The 19,850-nt window shown below is 41.4% G+C and overlaps 1 long non-coding RNA gene across 3 annotated transcripts; it reads left to right on the top strand.

The window, feature by feature from the left end:
* Window positions 1–2,861: 2,861 nt before the first annotated feature.
* Window positions 2,862–19,163, top strand: LOC135318533 (uncharacterized). Of its 3 annotated transcripts, none has more exons than XR_010376672.1 (6): window positions 2,862–3,044; window positions 10,749–10,970; window positions 12,162–12,249; window positions 14,961–15,070; window positions 18,256–18,374; window positions 18,564–19,163. It is a non-coding gene; the product is annotated as an uncharacterized LOC135318533 (long non-coding RNA). The 3 variants fall into 3 exon arrangements; XR_010376671.1 differs by having other exon boundaries at window positions 18,561–19,163; XR_010376670.1 differs by lacking the exon at window positions 18,564–19,163 and having other exon boundaries at window positions 18,256–18,491.
* Window positions 19,164–19,850: the final 687 nt, after the last annotated feature.

Below are 19,850 nucleotides of genomic sequence, written 5' to 3'. Positions count from 1 at the left end.
AGTGGTCTTGTGTTTCTTCACCACTGGCTTCAACTGAAGTGGGTAATGGGGAGGGGACGCCCATCTTTGAGAATGCACTCTTTTCTCCACCCACTTTCTGCCTGCAGGTAGGTGGTTCTGAGGGTGCCAGACAAGTCTCTAGCCTTTTTTTTTTTAAAGTAGAGTTGTGGTTTCTTTGTCATCTTTGTCATTACAGCTCCTTCAGAAAGTTTTTTAGGCTTCTGATCAATTTGGTTCCAGTCAGTCCCATGTGCTAGTAACTACATTTAAAGAAAATTAGGGGTGTTTTTTTTTCTCAGTTTATTTGCAGCTGTCTGGTTATTATGAGGAACAATAGTCTTAAGTTTGAAGATGGCACCTCTGATGTGATATTTGCCAAGGAACTGAATCACTCTTCAACAAAGAATTCTCATGAAACCTTGCTTTTTTACAGCATTTTTCAGTGCTGAATCTTACTGTTTGAGTCCAGATGCAGAGAGTGAACCTAAGAGGCTCTGAGTTTCTCGACTCTGTTCCCTTGGATTCCTTTAAAGACCAGCCCATTCTGTCTTGAGCTCATCTTTTTCCCGTAGTATCTTGTCAGCAGTGGCCAGTAGTAGCTGGCACTTAAACACTTCCTGTCCTCTCCTACCGTTCTCAGACTCTGCTGAGGGCCCCAGGCTAAGGAGCCACAGTAATTATTTCATTTAAAAATCCTAGTGATTTTAAGATTTTCCCATACCATGATGAAATTCATGCATTTTAATATTTATATTCTATGCTTTATTGATATAAATTATGGTTGCTTCTGTAGTTTCTACTGGAAATGTATGAAATGTTTTTCCTGCCTCAAATGTATGTTGATGTTATAATATGGATAATATGTTATAATATATAATACTACAAAAGGACCATTTAGAAATTCATTTTTTTATTTTTCTTCAACAAAAGCAATCTTTGTTTGGTTTGTCTTTACTATGAAGTAGTTCTTTGAGTAAACCATGAAATCCCTTATATTATACTGTATTAAAATTCTTATCTGAAATTTAAAACAATTATGTGACACCATGTAAGTATACTCTGTTAAACAGAATTGTAATATGTTTAACATTAATGACCTAGTTTAAGAGTTACAGGTATTAAATATATTTAATAGTATTATATGTTAATAATATAAATGTTTCAATGTATATCATGTATATACATATATATTAATAAAACTAATATTTGAGGAGTCATATACGGTTCATTCTCTGTGTCTTCTTTTGTTTCATAGCTACAAGAAACTGGCTAAGAATAAAGAAACTTAATTTGTTAATCTGTTGCCAACGAAATGAATCACAGAGCTGCTGTGGTGCAAAATGTCTCCCGAGATTCGGGTTCCTTTATTTTTTATACCATCTACACAAAGGAGTAACTCTTGCCAAGCACAGAGAGTAAACATTTTTTAAATTGATGCATGTGTACTACATCTAAGACTTCTTTATCTTAATTACACTCAGACCCTCCTGTTCCCAGGCCTGTTCCTTTTGAGGAACTAATAAACATTCTTGTTTGCAAGCAATGTTTCCCCTGGGAATGGGCAGAGTCACTTGGCAGGAATTTCTGTTTGCAGACAAGTCTGGCCACTTCTGTGAAATGTCCCGAGTGCAAGCACACCCACAGTTTCTATGCTAAGTTTCCTTCATTAATCCTTGTACCCCTTAAGATGATTCCAAATGTTATGTCTCAAGAAACAATGTGAACCAATTTTTGGACAGAAATGAAGAGCATATAGTTTTACAAAAGTCAACAAATGAAGGTACAGAAAATAACTGTCCAAGAGTAAATACTGTGGAAGAACAAATAGATAAAATGTACCTTGATATTTAGAAGAAAAAAATATCTGTTGTTCCTTGATTATTACCCCAGGATGACAAAATACATAAGGCAAGTGTTTATAGTTTATATTGATTTGACATAGTGATAAATGACGTTACATAAATGCTGCTGACAGGTATGTACTTTGTGAGCCAGTGGGACTGATTACAGACCTACTTCCACGTGGATCCTGGGTATCTGTGAGCTGTTATCTGTTACAACACCCTGTCATCCCCAGATTTTAAAATGCCACTGCAGCATTAGCTTTCTCTTAGAAGCCATTTTTTTACATTTAAAATGTTTTAAACAAACATAGTCTAGAATTTGAGTAGCATAAGAAAGTTAAGTTTATTCTGGTGCCTTTTATACAATCTTATCAGTAGTCTGTGTTGTGCAAAAGGAGGTAAGTTGGCATTTCATATAAATGCTGTTAGCGACTGTTGAGAAACTTACACATCTCTGTTCCTTTTTTCTGTGTTCTTGATTTATTCTGTTTTATAGACTCATGACCACAGTCTTCCATTTTTATTTTATGATTTTGACTTATGTGTTTACCATAAACTAACCATAAACTATCTCCAGTTCCTTGTGGAATAAGACAGGGTACTAAGCAGTTTTTACCTTGAGAAATCTGGAGAAAAAAGATAAGATTTTAAGTCATTTCAACTGTGTTCTTCCCTAATCTCCTCCATATTCATTCTTGTAATTACATGTTTTCCTTTCTGGAAAGCCTATTTTGTTTTATTATTTTGCTGTTTTTGTTCCTGACTTTGAAGATGTGCTTCAGAATACTAAAGCTCTGATGAATTAGGCTTGGAGAACTTGAATGTCGTGGCTCACCTTCTACAAACTGTGTTCTTCAGTAAGCACTATGATTTTGCCATCTGTTAAGTCATATTTACAACTGTCACTGATGTTAAAGTACTGACGAATTTGTACTTGTGCACAGACTCTTAGATCTCAGCTGAGTTCTGGAGAAGGAGGGGCTGTGACTGGTACACAGCTACCACACAGGAAGGCCAGAAGTGCCCCTCCCTTATTTAGAGAAAATCTCAGAGTGGATTATATGCATCAGTTAGGAGCTCAGGCTAAGGCAAACCCAGTTCACCATTCAAGACATTTTCTACTCTTGAAAACTTTAAAGGACATTATAAAAAGCAAAAACTTGAGATCCATCCCTGCCTCAAATCAAGCCAGGAAAAAAGGTAATTACATACAATTTTCATAATAAAATTCAGTAATATAATGTATTATTTCATTTTCCTTATTCTCTAATTTCCCTGTTCCCTTCTCTCCTGAGAACTTTCCTTATTTGTAGAAAAAATTTAATTTTAAGATGCTACATTCCATCTCTGAAAGACAGATTCAGTTCACTTCAGTTCAGGGGGTTTGTCATCATTAATTCTAGGTTTTCCTGAATGAGACCCAGAAAATTTGGGAGGTAAATATAAGATAGGAGAGTCAAACCCCTCCTTATCTGGTTGGCTTTGTAATATCCAAAATGTTTGCCAGAAAAGAGCTATAAATCAGAATGCAAAGGGCAACGTACAAATGAAGGTGGATACAGAGAGAAATACCTGGATATGAGTTTGGTCTAGTGTTGGGGAGTCCGGATGTTTTATCAGTCATCTGCGTGCGTTTGTACATCCCAGTTCCTCTCTGAGTTATTTCCTGGTGGAGTTATCCATCTTGGTGGGAGGAAAGGGTGGTTTCCCACGCAGGAGCCCAAGCCACTATTAATAGGGATAGAAACGCTCAAGTCAGACCACCGTTTCTGCTGCCTTTAGACTCCGGGGGGATGGGAGGGCTGTAGAGCCAGAAGCACTCTTTCCTTTCCTTTGTGGTTCAGCTGAATAGGCAACCAAGCCCATCGCTGATGCCTGCTGTGACGGAGGAGAGCTAGCCTCACTGGGAAACTCACTTCCTGCTTAAAGCGCCTCCCCTGCCTTTCCCTGCAGCAATCCATCCCAGGACCACTTGGACTCTATTAGAATTCTTTCAGCATTGAAGTCTCTCCTCTTCTGAGTGGCTGTGCATCCGCTGCAGCAGCCTGCGCGTGTCAGATGTAAGGCTCGTCTCTCCACGTGCAGGAGAGCAGCAGGAGCAGTGGCTGTTCTGTGCGCACAGGAATCATTCTGTTGCTTAATGCAGCATCCTTTTCTCCTGTTCTTAATGTGGGGACCTCGGACCCCTTCCCCTAACAGGCGCCTTGTGTTCTCTTACTTTCTCTTCCTTTTCTAGGGAGCACCTGCTTTTGCGCTGCTGTCATTTATTCATTGTTGTTAATAACTAACTCTCCACTAGATCTAGTGCTTAATGTTAAGGAAAAATACTTGGGAGTATTTCCCAAATTTTAGAATCATCAAGAGGAGTGTAAGTTTTTCATTAATGTTTTAGGAGTATTCATTCTGTCTGTACCTTTGAGAGCAAGAGAATGAAGTTTTGTTTTTAACATTATTTACTCTATTATATTTATTTTAGATAAACTAACCCCCAACATTTCTGAAGTTTACTTTATCCAAATTCACTCATATAACAAGTGTTTTTGAGCACGGACCTGGGTCTAGGCACTGTTGGAGGCCCTCTAGGTATATTGGAAGCAAGGCAGTGCCACCTCCCCTCCCACATCTCATGGAGCTGTTATCTAATGAGGAGGGACAGACACTTAACAATGAGCATACAAATCAGTAAATGATGTTACATGCTAAGGAGAAATAGAAAGCAGAGCAAGTGTGTTAGTGTTGGAGTCCAGCAGGTCACCATTTGAGATAAAATAGAGTTGGCCTCAGTGAGAGAACCCTTTGAACAAAGACTAGTAGGAGGAATTGGAATTGGCTGTGTGGGTGTGTGTGGAAAGCATATTCCAGAAAATGAAACAGTACAAAAGTCCCAAAGAAGGAGGAATGCCTGGCATTTTGGGGATCGGCATAGGAGCCCACATGGCTGGGGAAGAGTGGGCAGAGAGGGGAGGGGGAGGTGAGATCGGGGCATCACAGGGACAGGCATGGTCAGCTTTTCTAGGGCATGAATCAGCCTTGGGCTTTCACTCAGTGTGGAAAGGTGAGCGCCTGGGAAGTTGTGAGCATGGGAGTGACTTCAATTGATGAATTCTTTAGACAGATTCCTCGGGCTGATGCCATTGACTGTATGCATTCAAATATAGATCCACACCACAGGGGCAAAGGAAGAAGCACAGAGATCAGTTAAAAGGGGATTTGAGGAATCTGGGCTGGCAGTGATGGGGCTTGATCCAGGGTGGTGGCAGTGGTGGTAATGAGAAGCAGTTGGATGGGGATGTACTTAGAAGATAAAGCCGAAAGTCTAAAAGATTGGTTTGGGGTTGTGAGAGGGGCGTCATGGGCGATGGCAGGGTTTGTGGCTTGAGCAGCTGGAAGAATGAAGTTCCTTTCCAGCTGGGATGGAGGGGGAGGTAGCGTGGGCTTGGGGGTGGAGAGATGACCAGGAGTTGAGCTGCTGAGATGCTAATTTTAAGATGCCTATTCTATGTGCAAGTGGAGATGGCAAGGAGGCAGTTAGATGGAGGAGTCTGAAGTTGAGAGGGAGGTATGGAGTGTAGGTATCAAGTGTTGTTAAAAATGAATATTTTTGAAGCCATGAGTTTTTTTTAAATTGAAGTATAATGGATTTATAGTACTGTGTTAGTTTCAGGAGTACAGCAAAGTGAATCAGTTTTTTTGCAGATTATATTCTGTTACAGGTTATTACAAGATACTGGGTAGAGTTCCCTGTGTTGTACAGTAAATCCTTGTCACTTCACTATTTTATGTACAGTAGTTTGTGTCCATTAATCACAGACCCTTGATTCCTCCTTCCCCCCACCTCCCCTTGTTAACCACAAGTTTCTTTTCTGTCTGTGAGTATTTCTGTTTTCATATATGTTCATTTGTATTATTTTTGAGATTCCCCATGTAAGTGTATATAGTTTTTGTTTTTCTCCATCTGACTTACTTCAATACCCATAATATTTTCTGAGACTTGACAAAGATTATCAAGGGAGCATATCTGGAGAGAAAAAGTAAACCAAGGCCTGAGCCCGGGGCGTGCTGACTTAAAGAGGTCAGGAGGGAGAGGGCTGACCTACAAGGGCAGAGCAAGTTTGAGGCAACCTGAGCATGTGCACTTCTGAAGCCATGTGGGGAGAGTATATAGAGGAGAGATGATCTGCTGTGTCTGCTGCTGCTGAGAGAGAGAATGAGGACTGACAGCTGACCTTGGAGTTTAGCAGGAAGGAGACCATCAGCATTGGACAAGCAGTTTCCGTGGGCAGGTGGCTGTGAAAGGCAAACTGAGTGGAAACAGGAGAAGTGGAATTGGCTACTTCAAGATATAGACCTCCTGGAGGAAAGGGTGTAAAAGATGGGGGGGAAGTGGGCAGTAGCTGGTAGGAGGGTGGAGTCAGGGGAAGCCTTTTGTTTTGCCTTGTTTTGAATTTAATGAGAGAAATCATGGTATGAATGAACAATAGAATGTTTGCGCTTTTTGGAAAGATTTACTAGCCAGGAATAAGTGTGTGATGAGGGGAGTCGTAGAACAGAGTCCTCACGTGGAGGGGCTGTAATGGGGTCCAGAGCACAGTGGGAGGGTTGGCTTCAGGTGGGAACGTGGACAGCTCATCTGTGGAAAAGCAGAAAGGAGGAGGGGAGAGGTGGGTGTGGGTACTGGTAGGGGTAGAAGTGGTGAGAGATGGGGTGGTTTCCTCCGGTTGCCTCCACTTCCTCTGAGAAGTAAAATGTGCTGTGATGAGGCTGCAGTGGGGATGGGACCGGGGTGCTGGAGGGGAGCAGGTGTGGGGAGCTCTCCTGGGGGGCTGGGCTCCCAGCAGCAGGAAGTCTGCTCCAAGTTGGTGATCGTGAATGTGAGCTGGAACCAGGCAGGCAGGGTGTGTGTGTGTGTGTGTGTGTGTGTGTGTGTACAGTCACTTTCTCTCGCACAACTGCAGGTGTTGGTAGTTGTGTATTTGGATTTACCAAGAGGAGTGGTTTTTGCCAAATGAGTGCAGCGGACTGAGAGAGGAGCAAGAAGGAGCTGCCCATGTGTATGGGATGTAAGTGGAGTCATGAAGGAAGAAGACATCAAGGGTGTGGACAGTGTGAGACACACAGGATCAACAGAGTGAGTCCTGGGGGCCCAAGCACTGTGGGCATCCAGGTGCCAGAGGGCACGCCTGGTGGGGGGTAGGACTGCCTGAGAGTAAATGCCTAAGACTGACATTTGGGCGTGGTTGCATTACCGGTAACAGAAAAAGACCTGGAAAGCCCGTGGGAGAGAGCGGCTGGGGTGGAGAGATGTGCACAGGGAGGAAGTTGAAGGGCCTCTGGTGCGCAGCTGGAAATTACTAAGAGTGAAGCCAGACGTCAGGTCATAGTTGATGGAAATGAGGGGGATGGCATAGAAGTTGATAGGTGAAGGCAACAATATTTTTATGAGCATTTTCCCTGATTTCAAAATTTCATAGTGTTTGCGACTGCCAAAATAAAAACACATCACTACAAGTCATACTTATTTAAGTGCGATGGCCAACTGTAATTGTCTGTTTTTGTGTTGATCTACTTTTCCTCATTAGACTCTCTGTTAAGTAGGATTTTTTTTTTAAATCTCTGACTTTTTGTTGGAAAATTGCCCAGTGATTTTAGTTTTATTCCAAAGAACTGGAATTCCTTGGGGGTTGGTGTTACTTGTGACAGGCTGGGTGTCAGAGAAGCAGCCTCTGAGCCAGAGGTGAGTGCACAGAAAGTCTAGAGAACGTGCTTGGCGTCAGCACTGGTTCCGAGGGAGCAGCCCCTCATGACTGGGGCTGACGCAGTTCGAAGGCTTCTCTTTTTCACGTAACCAGGAAGCCTGGGCCAGTTAATTCAGAGCTGGTGCACCTGTGCAAGGAGCAAGACCCCCCCCCTTTTTTCCTGCTGCAAAATCCTTAGTCTGCGACTTTAATCTTCCTTGTCACAAGACCGCTGCACAACCTCCAAGCCTGTCAGGAGGAAGAGAGGTGAGAGGTAAAAAGTCCATGCCCATTAACTCAGAAGCTTAATCAGAGAAGTAGTTGCTGTCCTGGAAGCCCCGTGTTGGAAATTTTTGCTTTCATCTTACTGGTCAGAACTTTGATCCTGTGCCCCTGCCCCCCGCTCCACACCAGGTGCATGGAGTCCAGGGAGAGGGGTGTTTTTAACGCACATTGCTGCCCAGGGCAAAATTTTAGTGGGGAGGAAGAGGAGGTTGTCACCTAGCAGCGTCTGCCATGTGGTGATTTTGCTTTTTATTCTAAATTAATTTTCTTTTACTGTCGACACGTGTTTTTATTTTTAGATTAGTATGTTTATTGTCACAAAAGGAATAGTTGCTCATTATTTAAATTCAAAAATGCAGAAAAGTAAAAAGGAAGCAATATCTAGCCAGAAACAGCTGGTGTCAGTGTGTGAACCTCATTCCATGCCTGTTGTGTGTGTGTCCTTCTGCAAATGGAAGGAAGCAGGGATAAGAGATGGAAGGAAGGAGAAAGGCAGGCATGTGGACAAATAAAAATGGACAAAGCATTTTATAAGAACAGATCACACTTTATCAGTTCTTTTAAATAAAACATTAGATTTCATTTTACTTGAATCTGTAAGAAAAAGAAACTTCACCCTGAGAAATGTTACATCCCAAAAGGTCCCTTCAAGAGCATAGATTATGAAAACCCCTGAAAGACTGCCAAAGCTGTATTGTTATTTTAAACTGCATTTTCCAATTTTAAACACTATCAATTTTCCTTTTTATTAAATATGTAGTAAGCCTCTTACATCCCCTACTCTCATGACTTCTACCATTTTTGTTTTATTTTTAATAAGTATATTGTTTATAAATTTACATTATATACTATAATACATGTGTTACATATATATTTACATATGATTATATTATTTATAACCAATATATTAATTATATTCTCTCCAGCAGTTGTAATTCCCTTAAGGGTTTAAATGGATCTTGGTTCTGGTTATTACAGAGCCAGAATGCTTTTCACCAGTCCATTAGCCATTGCTCCTCCATACTGGAATTATTTTGATTGCCTTATCATTTGACTGAATTTTTTGAATCTATTGTTTTTTTAAGAAGGGCTCAGAAGTCCCAAATTCTGCAGTGTTTTCATGTTTGAATTTTATATCTAAGCAACTTTTCTTTCCTGTATAAAAGGAAAAGATACTGTCCATGTGCTATTATTGAAAATAACAACTTAGAGAAGTCAAAATTAAGAACTCAGGAAGGGAGAATTCTGGTGTAAAAGCACTGGCTAACTGCAGCTTGAGCAACAACCACCTGCCACACTCCCGCCGCCCCGTCCCGGGGAGAATCACCGTGCTGGCAGGTCTGACCCCTTCACTGGCCACGTTAATGGTCCTCCGGTGACTTGGAGGAATTAATGGCCTGATTTTACAATGACTCAAACAGATCCTTTATGAATGCTTTAAGAGATTTCTACAGAAAACCTTCTACATCAAACTATCCAATTAAATGTGATTACTACTCTATAAGGAAAACCTGGAAAAGATTCGAATGCAATCTTGGGATGAGGTACTGTTGGGGACTTGTTTCTTCTTTTGACTTTTCTGTAATTTCCAAATCTTTAAGAACAATTTATTTCACTTTTAATGAAAAAAGTAAACGTTGCATTTAAAAAGTTAACATCCTAAAGAAATTATATTAAAAATATAAAATTTTAATTCTTCACTTACCTCAAAGGCAGTCAGGTAAACATTCACTGGGGGTTCAGTTCAGGACCTGTAGGTTTTGAATACAGGCCTCCGAATCTCTTTTAGAGATTTCCCTTAAACTTTCTTTTTGTATTATTAACTGAATAATTATTGGCCTTAGAACTATTTCTGCTGTTTTGGGATTTATGAGGTACCTTAAAAGACAAAAATTTAACCAAAATATACATGAGTAACATTTTTTTCTAATGTAATGTATGATATCCCAGTATTAGAGCAGGATTATCATTTATTTTTTCAATCAAATGTAAACTAGTTGTTATAGTTTCCATGAAATTTTTATTATTCCAGTGATACTATAACTTGACATACTTTATATAGAAAAATGTGCTCTAAAGCCCACTTGATCTGAACTAAAATGCTTCATAAAGTTATCAGCTGCTGTTTGATTCCCCTTTTAGATACTTTTAATTATTGTTGTAAACATTTAAAAGAGTAATTTATTTAAAGTGATGAAACCTGAAATTATCCCCATCCACATTCTCCTCACATTTATTTAGCTCCATTTGTCGTTTGACATGAGACTTGGGTCAGTTGGCCTCCATGTCAAGTGGAGTAGATGCCAGTTTCGGGCAGGGGTCCTGCTTGCAGGGGGACAGCTGTGTGGGGGCGCTTGTTATGCACCAGCCTGCTGTGAGATCCTCACTTGTCTTAGTGCTCCCTTTGTTTAGTGCTCCTTGTTACATAATCGCTGAATATACATTCAATGTAGTTTGTATTTGTGGTACTTTTATCCATTGTTTACGATATTTAGGAATATCTGGAGCAGGACTTACCAAGCCCGCCATTCCAGCTTCCCATGGGGAAAGCTGCGTGGCTCCCCGAGAAGTCTGAGGGTCCCACAGAAAGTGATTCCTGTGTTGTTTCCAAATGTAGGCGTTGAATTTCACTGTAATATTCATAATGATTGTATGGTCTATAATTATAAGTTGAAATTAAATTATAAATAATGAAATCTATGAAATTTCTTCTGCACTGAGTGATGCGGCAATCACTCACTCCTATTGAAAATTTATTGATTTTTCTTGTGTAGTAGAACATTGTTAACTGTCATTTTCATTCTTTGTGGTATTTTTCCCTAACCCCCTGTGTTCAAATCTAATATGTAACTCTACACACTGAAGTAATGCTTTTCCTTAAAAGGATTCTTCAGGATACGGTGGTGGGAACAAGGAAGCAAGACTGACTATGTTTGAAAGCGTTCAGCAAGCAGAGGGGAAAAGCAGAGGGGCACAGCCCTCAGGGAGTGGATTAAAGTCACATTCTTAGAAAAAAAGAGCTGGAAGTTAAGATGAGGACTACAAAGACAGCAGGAAGAGGAAGTCTTCAAAACTGAGTCGAGACAATTATATTCTTTGAACAAAGGTACTAGACACATTGTCCTATTTTTTCTTTTATTTATGAAAAATGAACTTTTTTAGTCCTCTCCGCTAAATGCACTGTTGTCCACTGTCCCTGCAGCTCTTTGACTTGATGCATTTGCCACAGCAAACACAAACAAGGTTCCTGAGAGTGCCTTCTAACAGAAGAGCCTAAATCAAACCCCTGGGGAAAAATCAGAATTTAAATTGGCTCATTTTGATCATTCTCTTGTTAGCAGTCTTTTTGAAAATAAATCCCTTAGTTCACGGTGACCTTCAAAGAAGACAGTTCCAGAAAGATTGCTATAGAAGGGCTAAGTTCAGAGAATGACACTGTGTAGCATTTCTGAGTTAATTCCATCGTCAGAACCATCAGCACAAAACATCCTGTAATGAATTAACTGATGCTGGTGTTAGGCTAATTCCAGTGTGGTTGTGATGCAAGAAAACAGATGTGGGGTATGAGAAGGGGTATGTCCCTGGTCTCGGTTGAGACCCTGGGATGTGCCCCACCAAGTGTGGGTCCTTGGCTTCATGCAGGAAAGAATTCAAGAGTGAGCCACAGTTGAGTGAAGGTAGATTTATTCAGAGAGATACATTGAAAGGCAAGAGAAAGACCACAAGGTGTGGGGGTTTGGTGCTCAGATTAAAAGGTACACACTCCATAGACAGAATGTGGGCTGTCTCAGAAGAGGGAGAGAGAGAGAGGCCCTGAGGCACCATGTTGCTGGTTTTTATGGGCTTGGTGGCTTCATATGCTAAAAAGTGGAAGGATCAGTCTAATGGGAAGGGGCTGGGATTCCCAGGAAGTTAGCCATTTTCCACTCTTTGACCTTTTGTGGCTAGCCTTGGGATTGCCACGGTGCCTGTGGGTGTGTTATTCACCATGTTAATATATTACAATGGCCATATAATGAACTCAAAATCTACTAGAAGTCAAATCTCTCATCATCCTGCGCCTCAAAGCCTACTGGAGGTTGAATCTTTCACCATTTTGATGTTAATTGCTGTAGGATTCCTTGAATTCCCCCTTCCTGTCTCAGTTGTAAGACAGGTTTAGGTCTCTGCACTTTGTGTTTTCTTTTATTCTTCCTCACTTCATCATTTCCTTTTCCAAATAAAAAAAAATTCTGTATTTTCTCAATGAAGTAGGTTTGAAGAATCAAACAAAAATCAAAGGTGGTTGCATTTTCAGGAAACATCGGCTCCTGTCACTGAAGAAAAATCAAAGCAAATCCACAAATAAATAGGAACAAGAGACACTTGTTCAGGGATGTCAACAGGTATGGTTCTTCAGCACATAATGAGTTTGCTGTGAGATCCTTTGGTTTTAAATATAAGGCATTTAAAAATATTTGTGTCCATTTAACAGGTAATGGGAATTCTGGCAGTATGAGGAAGTAATCAATTGACTGGTCTGCACATTTGTCATTGGCAGAATTAAAGTGGTTAAGAGCATGGGTTCTGGATTGAAAAAATCTGGCTTTAGGCTTTGCTTCACTATCTGCTGTGAAGCCTTAGGCAAATCACATCCCCCCTCAGAGCCAGTTTTCCCATCCGTGAAATGGGAATGAGACTGACAGTTCCTGCCTCATAAGAATGGTTGTAAAATTAAGATAAGACAGCGCCTTGTCTCCCAGAGCCCTGCAGCAAAGGTGGGCTGATTCTGCCCCCCGCCTGCCTGCTGGATCACCCCCTTCCCTAGTCAGAGTTAAAAGAATGTGGATTAAGGGGGTTTTCACTGGCATAGTGAGCCAGGGGCCCAGAGGTGCTCATACCCCCCTGGGAAACCAGGCTTCTGAGGGACACGGGGCCTTTGTCACAGCTGCTGCTAAACCCACCAGTCGGGGCTCGGCTGGGCCAATGCCGCCTTCCACAGGCTCAGAGAACAGAGGCCTGGGAGGGCTTTTCTTGGCTATTCTTGTTTTCTCTTGCTTTATACTTAAAAGCCACTTGTGTGACATTAAAGCCACATTAGGAACTATATATATTTAAGTCATTAAAAAAAAAAAGACAATACAGACCAACCTGAGTGCCCTTCACATGGTAAGCAGTTAATGCTTGTTGCCTGTTACTAATTTTATAGCCATGTTTCCTTAGAAACTGTCCTATTTTTCTTTCATTTTTTGTAATGTTTTTCAGTAGATAATATTGGCTAGCTTTGATATTATATTAAGAAAAATGAATCTGAAATCAATTGCCAATGCCCTGAGATTGAAAAAAAATTTGACTTAAAAGTGGGAGAAAATGTGTCCTGTAAAAGTCAGGCATTTGTTCTGTGTGATGGCATCTTGGTGACGCTGACCTGACAGGAAGGCAGGACAGGTTTGGTGATCTCCAGCATAAGATCTCACCTTCATTTCCTCCCCACCACTCTCTTCCCTTTTTAACTCCCTCCCCCTTCTGTCTCACTACCATTTTCTTAGTAGCCTAAGTCTTGAGCCTGCCAATAAGAAGCATTTTCACTCCAGGGACATCCAGAGAAAGCATTACCGCATCAGAGATGACAGCATTTACTGCAAATGAAATGGTACTGATTTTGAAGGACACACGGCCTAGAGTCAGTGAGAGCCATCCAGACCCTCCGCCTGCCATTCTGTACTTGCTGCATGGGGCGTGCCCTTTAAGGAACAGACCCATAAGTATGCCAGCCACCCCTCACACTCACACACACAGAGAACACAAGAATTGTATGTTAACATATGTAAGTATTTTTCTGTGTCTCAAGAATTCTGCAGATAATTAAGCACAGGCTATCTGCCAGGCATTAGGCCAGGCGTGGTGAGACAGTTCAGAGTTTCATTAGATTCCCAAGGGTCCTTGTTTTTCACCAGGTTCTTAATTTTAAAGAGGTTAATAAGCCAAAACATCTAAGCACAGATTGCCCCTGATCTAGCTGTTTGAGCCCCTCTTTAGCTCAAGCCAGGTGCTAAGCTGGGTCTAGGCTTTGCTCTGCCTCATCCTGATCTTCCAGAAACACCTAGTCTTACAGAGAGTTCCAGAAACAAGCCTGGCTACCCACTGAGGCTCCATCCAGTTTCCTCATCACAGAAAGACAGGCCAAAAGCAGAAAAAAAGATGCAAATGTCACCAAGTCCAAAATCATTCTGCTCACCACACAGCAGGCCAGTAAATTAGGAGACAGGGTCTTGGGGCAAGGAATAGCTACTTTATTTAAAAATCCATTCAGACAGCAGACAGACCAAGAAGATGGCAGACTAAGGTCCTGGAGAACCACCTTCCCCAAGTCAGAATTCAGGCTCCTTTCCTACTTGCTTGGTTGTTGCAAACTTCTTGGCATAGGAATTCTTTGTTCTTGGAATCCTGTGTTCTTGCAGCTGTCCACGTAGGTCAGATCATGGTGCCCCAGTAAACCTCCAACAAAATAAATGTTATTTTGTATTCTGCAACTTTTTATCTTTATGTGAATGGAAATGCATTAATATCCTTAAAAGTCATAGCCTTGAGAATAGGCTCTCCTGTATATTTCAGGCTATTGGCAACATTGTTTCACAAAAGGTGCAGAGCTGGCAAGACTGAGCCTAGGAAACAGGGCACAGGGTTAAAGTCAAAGGAACAGATCTAATATGGAGTCGAGTTTGTTCTTTTCTATCACACAAACAGCCCCACTGACCTTTCCATCCCTGGTATGCAAAATCGGGACGTAGTTTTTCCTGCAGTCACTCACCCACTTACTGTGAAATGCAGTACATTATACTGACCGGTTCATTGGCTTTGAGAAGTTCTGCAACTTTTTTGTTTACTAAGTGTTTTGAGCATTTTGGAAAGAATTGTTTTCAGCTAGCAATTGTCTTCTAAGAAAATTGAAACAGTTTGGAAAAGATTTTAAAGCTTACTCAAAAACTGAAGAAATTTAGACTAAAAATATTTAAAGGATGTATCTTTCTTGAGCACATACGCTAATGTTATATAGGTACTACTGAGTTAAATAAAATGTAACTTAACTAAAATGTAACTTTCTGTTTATAAAAAGGAAAATGAAAAATTGTATAATCAAGTGAAAGATCTCCAAGAACAAAACAAAAATGAGGAGTGAATGTTCAAGGAAAACCAGAGCTTATTCAGCAAATTAGTTTCCTTAAAGTAAGTCCTTTTTCAATTCTTAAAATCAAATCGATTCTTTCTAAGCATTTTATTGTTATGTTAATAATACATTTAGTTATACCTAGAAATTTTAAAAATTATATACTGATTTTCAGTTTTGTAACTTTCACATTTTTAGTTTTCAATGGATTTTCTTTTGGCATTAGACGACTAGTACACACTTCAGTATTTTCAGCATATTCATATTTGAATTTGACATCAGTTTTAGGACACTGAACAGCCCTCTTGGTCAGTCATTAAGCCTGGGACATTTATGTAATGCATCTCAGTAATGATGCTTTTAGTAATAATAGTAAAATAAATATACAGTATCATTTACTGTCTTAAGTCAGGTTCTGAACAAGTAGATCCTGAGCTGGGGGCCCTTCTGAAGAGGATTTCCTGCAGGATAACAGGAGAAAGGGAGTGAGAGAAGCAAGGTGGGGGTGGGCAGGGGGAAGGAAAGCAAGTGAGACCATGGTCCCAGCCAGAGGCTGGCATCATTCTTCTCTCACCAGGAAGCTTAGAGAACAGACTGTACCCCAGAGTTGGTCCCCAACTGAGGCAAGTGGAGGAAAGCCATTTGAACCCCCAGCCAGTCAGTCCCTGGCTGAAGTGCGCCCCAGGAAGTGGGTTGGGGTATCCTCTGGGCCAGGGGCAGGGGCTGCCATTTGGCAAGGGCATTTCTCCAGAGAATGGGAGCCTATGAGTGGTGAGAACCAGCACTCACTGTGGCGGCTGGCGGAGCACCAGCACCTACCTGGGAATCATGCTCCACACCATAAGGGGTCTGGATGTTACTACATCCACCTTTAACGTGTTAAGTGAAGGAGCTGAACCGACAGCCATGGGCAAGCTAGGGTCCTGTCTTCTTTTAGGAAGTGACTGATCATTCATCTAGACATTCAAATAGGACTGCTGTCAGAAGAAACTTCTTTGGCTGTGAATGTCATGTGTGTTACATTTATTCACATACTTCTTCCATTTTTTTTGTAAGATAACTTAGGGCATAAGAGGCAGGGCTGCTGGTAGCTCACACTGATCTTTCATGCTAAATAGAAGAAGACACACATTGCACAGACAAAGCTAGAAAGTACACAGCTTGGCATGTGAGGGCACTTTTGTATAAATTGGAGGGGGGAGCTTTCTTTCCAAATGCTTCAGTAAAGTGTTTTCTTTCCAAATGCTTCAGTAAAGTGTTTCAAAATCTCACATCTTATATTGCCTGGTTTTTCAAAGAGAAGATCTATTCCAGGGTCCAAAACTGAAGCTCTAGATAATTTTCATAATGAAATAAATGATTTCTTTAGTACATTGGTGTTAGATGATCATATATGGAGTCCTAAACTCCTTTTATAATATCTCTGGGAAAACAGAAAAATTGATTCTAAGGTTCAGGTGGTAGACTGTACTTGGTTGGTTAGTTGGTTTCCATGTGTCTGACTAGAAATTTGTGTTTCTCAGAAGGGAGCCTAGAATGATATGACAGGGGGCACAGACCCCACAGGAAAAATGAAGCAAATCTTTCTGGAACATTGATTTGTTTTTTCTCTGAGAATTGGCAGGAAGTATTTTTATATTGGCTTATTAGAGCCAACACTCTAAGGGTTTCCATTCTCTTAGATTCCACATAAACATTTCCCTTAAAGTATACTCCTTATTTAGTATTTTACTCTTTAGAGAAAATAAACTTTTTATCTTCAGTGACACAGAGTTCCACTGTGCATTAGTTTGTAATTTTTAAGAGCTGAATATTTTGTATTGAAAGGTGTGAGGACCACAGTGGTGGACGATAAGGTCAGAGAGGCAGCCAGAGGCCCCTGAGTGTGTCTCACAGTAAAATCTTGAAGAACCTCAGTAACTCTTCTGAAATGGCATCCACAGAAGGTCACAAAGAAGATTTAGCAATGAAACGATGCAGCCAAAACCCATAATAATACAGGGCTTTATGGATGGATTCATTTTCTTGGTAAGGCTGGGTTTTAAGGTAGTGTGGTACAAAAGTTCTGACAGTTTTTATTTTGCAACTGAACTGTACCAAGTGTCCTACCATGAATGCGGGAGTTCCTTCAGCAGTTCTGAGTTGAGTCCCATGTTCATTTACTGAGCAACTGCCTTCTGCTTAGTGCTGTCAGGTAACCAGGTGGTGACATCAGTGTCGGTCCCCGCAGAGCTTGCAGCTTGTTAATGAGAAAAGGCCTGCACACAGTTCAGGGTCATGGGAAACAAAGCCCTGAGCGCTGTGCTGGAGCAACATGGAAGGCTCGTGGGGAGGTGGGGAGGGGTTATCAGGAAGAGCCGCACTTGAACTCAGTCTTAAAGGATAAGTGTGACTCTGCGAAACAGAGGAATGAGGGTATTGAGAATTGTGTGGAATGTTGGGCCAAGCATTTTTTTTCTGCACTTGTCACACAAGGGTGAGAAAAATCAAGTTCTGCTTTCTAGTAAATATATACTGCATCAGGTGCCGATGAGTGTTTAGAGAAGAAAATAAAGCAGCGCGCCTGGTTGCCATTTTAGAAAGAGTGATCAGGGAAGGCCTTCCTGGGGCCGCACTTGAACAGAAGTCCTGAGCCAGTGCAGGAGCGAGACACCTGGCTCCAGAGGGCAGAGCTGCAGGCAGGGGAAACAGTGCAAGCACCCTGGGGTAGGAGTGTGCTGGGCAGGTTCCCAGGACAGCCAGGAGGTCTCTGTGGCCGGAGTGGAGCAGGAGGGGGAAGATCTGTGGAACATGTGTCAGAGGAGTGGGCAACACCAGGTTGTGTGACACTGAACGTCGTGGTAATAAGGACTTCGGATTTACCCTGAGAGGGGAGCCACCGGAGAGTTTCAGATGGAGGAGTGATATTAATGGACTCTTCAAAACAATTAACCTCTTCTGTCTGGAGGACAGACCGCAGGTGCTGGGAGGGGGAGAGGAGGGCTAGCTAGGAGGTCGTCATCATCCGGGAGCAGTGAGAGCAGCGGTGGGGAGGGCCCTGCGACTGTGCTGGGCACATGCTCAGAGCTGGCTCTTGCGGGCTCCGGGAAGCTCTGGGAGGCTCGTCATCATTTGGAGGGGGCGGGATAAGATCAGCTAAAATTTAGGAAAGATAATCAGCAGCAGAATTTAGGACGAAAGGGGTGAAAGAGAACCTATACCGCAATCTGTCATGGTGAGGAATAATTTGCTTTTGTATTTCTAGGAATATCAAGAAAGAGAAAACCGGTTTATTGGAAGACCTGAAAAGACTGAAGCAAGACAAGCAAGCTCTTGACGCAGACTTGGGAAAAGTGAAGAGAGAGAGACCAAGCCAGAGAGCAGGTGCGCGCACCACAGGGAGCACGCCGAGCTGGAATGGGTACTTTATACTCGTAACTGTGCTGAACTTGAGTTTAAGTGATAGCAATTGGATAATATAAGCAAAATGCTATTCCTAGAATTATATTGTAATTTTAGAAATTTTTAAAAATTAGTTATTAAGAGGTATTTGCATTTGATTGGTTTCAGCAGCAATAACTGCAAGATTGAAGAAACTCAAAGATTATTTTGAATTCATGGCATTGTGTGCGCAGCAGTTTGCAGTCCTCCCAGCCAGACCTGGATCTTCCAGGGCCTGGTCACCCTTTTTATCCCTGGGCCTGAAATGTAACCTCTCAAGTGTTTGACAAATGAACAGACAACACCGTGCTATGTTTGTAGAAGACACGAGGGTGAATATGGCATTCCTCACTGGGAAAAACAAAGGAGGGGTAAGCTAAAAATGCAGAAAAGTTTAATACTAAAAAAATTAGAAATAAACAAGAAGGTGCTAGTAAGGGTTTCAGGGAGAAGAAGCATTTGAGCTGGGTCCTGGCAGGTGGAGGGCCTCGGGAGGGGAGGAGGGAGGCCGCGCAGCTGTGTCTCATGGGCGTGTCACTGAGCGCACCTGTCCTGGGCCAGAGGAGGGCAGGGCACAGGGCCGGAAAGGTCGATCGAAGGAGCCCTTGTTTGCCAAAGGAAGGGTCTTTTCTCTGTGATTGTATGATCTTCAGTGTAAGACACATACAAGTAAAATCCACTAACCTGTTTGTAAGAAATGTACTTCCCTCATCTATAAAGTAGAATAATAATCATCACTCCCATCATGTATTTGTTGTGTTAAATAAAATCATACAAACTGTGAGAATTCCGACTGTGAACACAGCCTTCTTTTACTAACACACTAGACTGTACACAACCTTCCTACATCCTTTTTTTTTTTTTTTTTGCCTCTTATTTTTTCATAATACTTTCATTAGATAGGCATTGGTTTTCATGTGAAATGTTTTAATTTAGTTATTTCCTTATTTTGAAAAATTACATTCGGATTATTGAGTTACTTTATCTTATAGGTGAAAAATTATATGAAATAATTTTAGAAGAAATACATAAGAAATGATTTACCTGCAGAAAAGATTACAGTGGTGTGCTGAAAACCAGGAGCTTCTGGGTAACAATGTAGTTCAGCTTAAGGAAGCAAATGAGGAAACAGAAGCTCAGACCTGAGGTGATAGATCGCTCCAGAATGTGCTCCTGTAGATGAACGCTGTTAGCTTTAACAATCAGCTCTTAGCCCTGTGTCACTGAACCAGTGCTCTAAATTCTGTTAATTAAAACAGCTGATTTGGGTTTGGTTTGCTTTACTTTGTGCAGTCTGTTTTAGATTAGACTGAGAATACAGTCCACTGTTCTTATCTAAGGACTCCCTATCCAGCAGATTCAACCAACTGTGGATGGAATATTTGTTTAAAAGTGGAAAGTTCCAAAAAGCAACACTTG

The sequence above is a fragment of the Camelus dromedarius genome, chromosome 18, assembly GCF_036321535.1.
Source record: "Camelus dromedarius isolate mCamDro1 chromosome 18, mCamDro1.pat, whole genome shotgun sequence".
Taxonomy (NCBI): domain Eukaryota; kingdom Metazoa; phylum Chordata; class Mammalia; order Artiodactyla; family Camelidae; genus Camelus; species Camelus dromedarius.
This window is presented reverse-complemented; position numbering and strand designations above follow the sequence as displayed.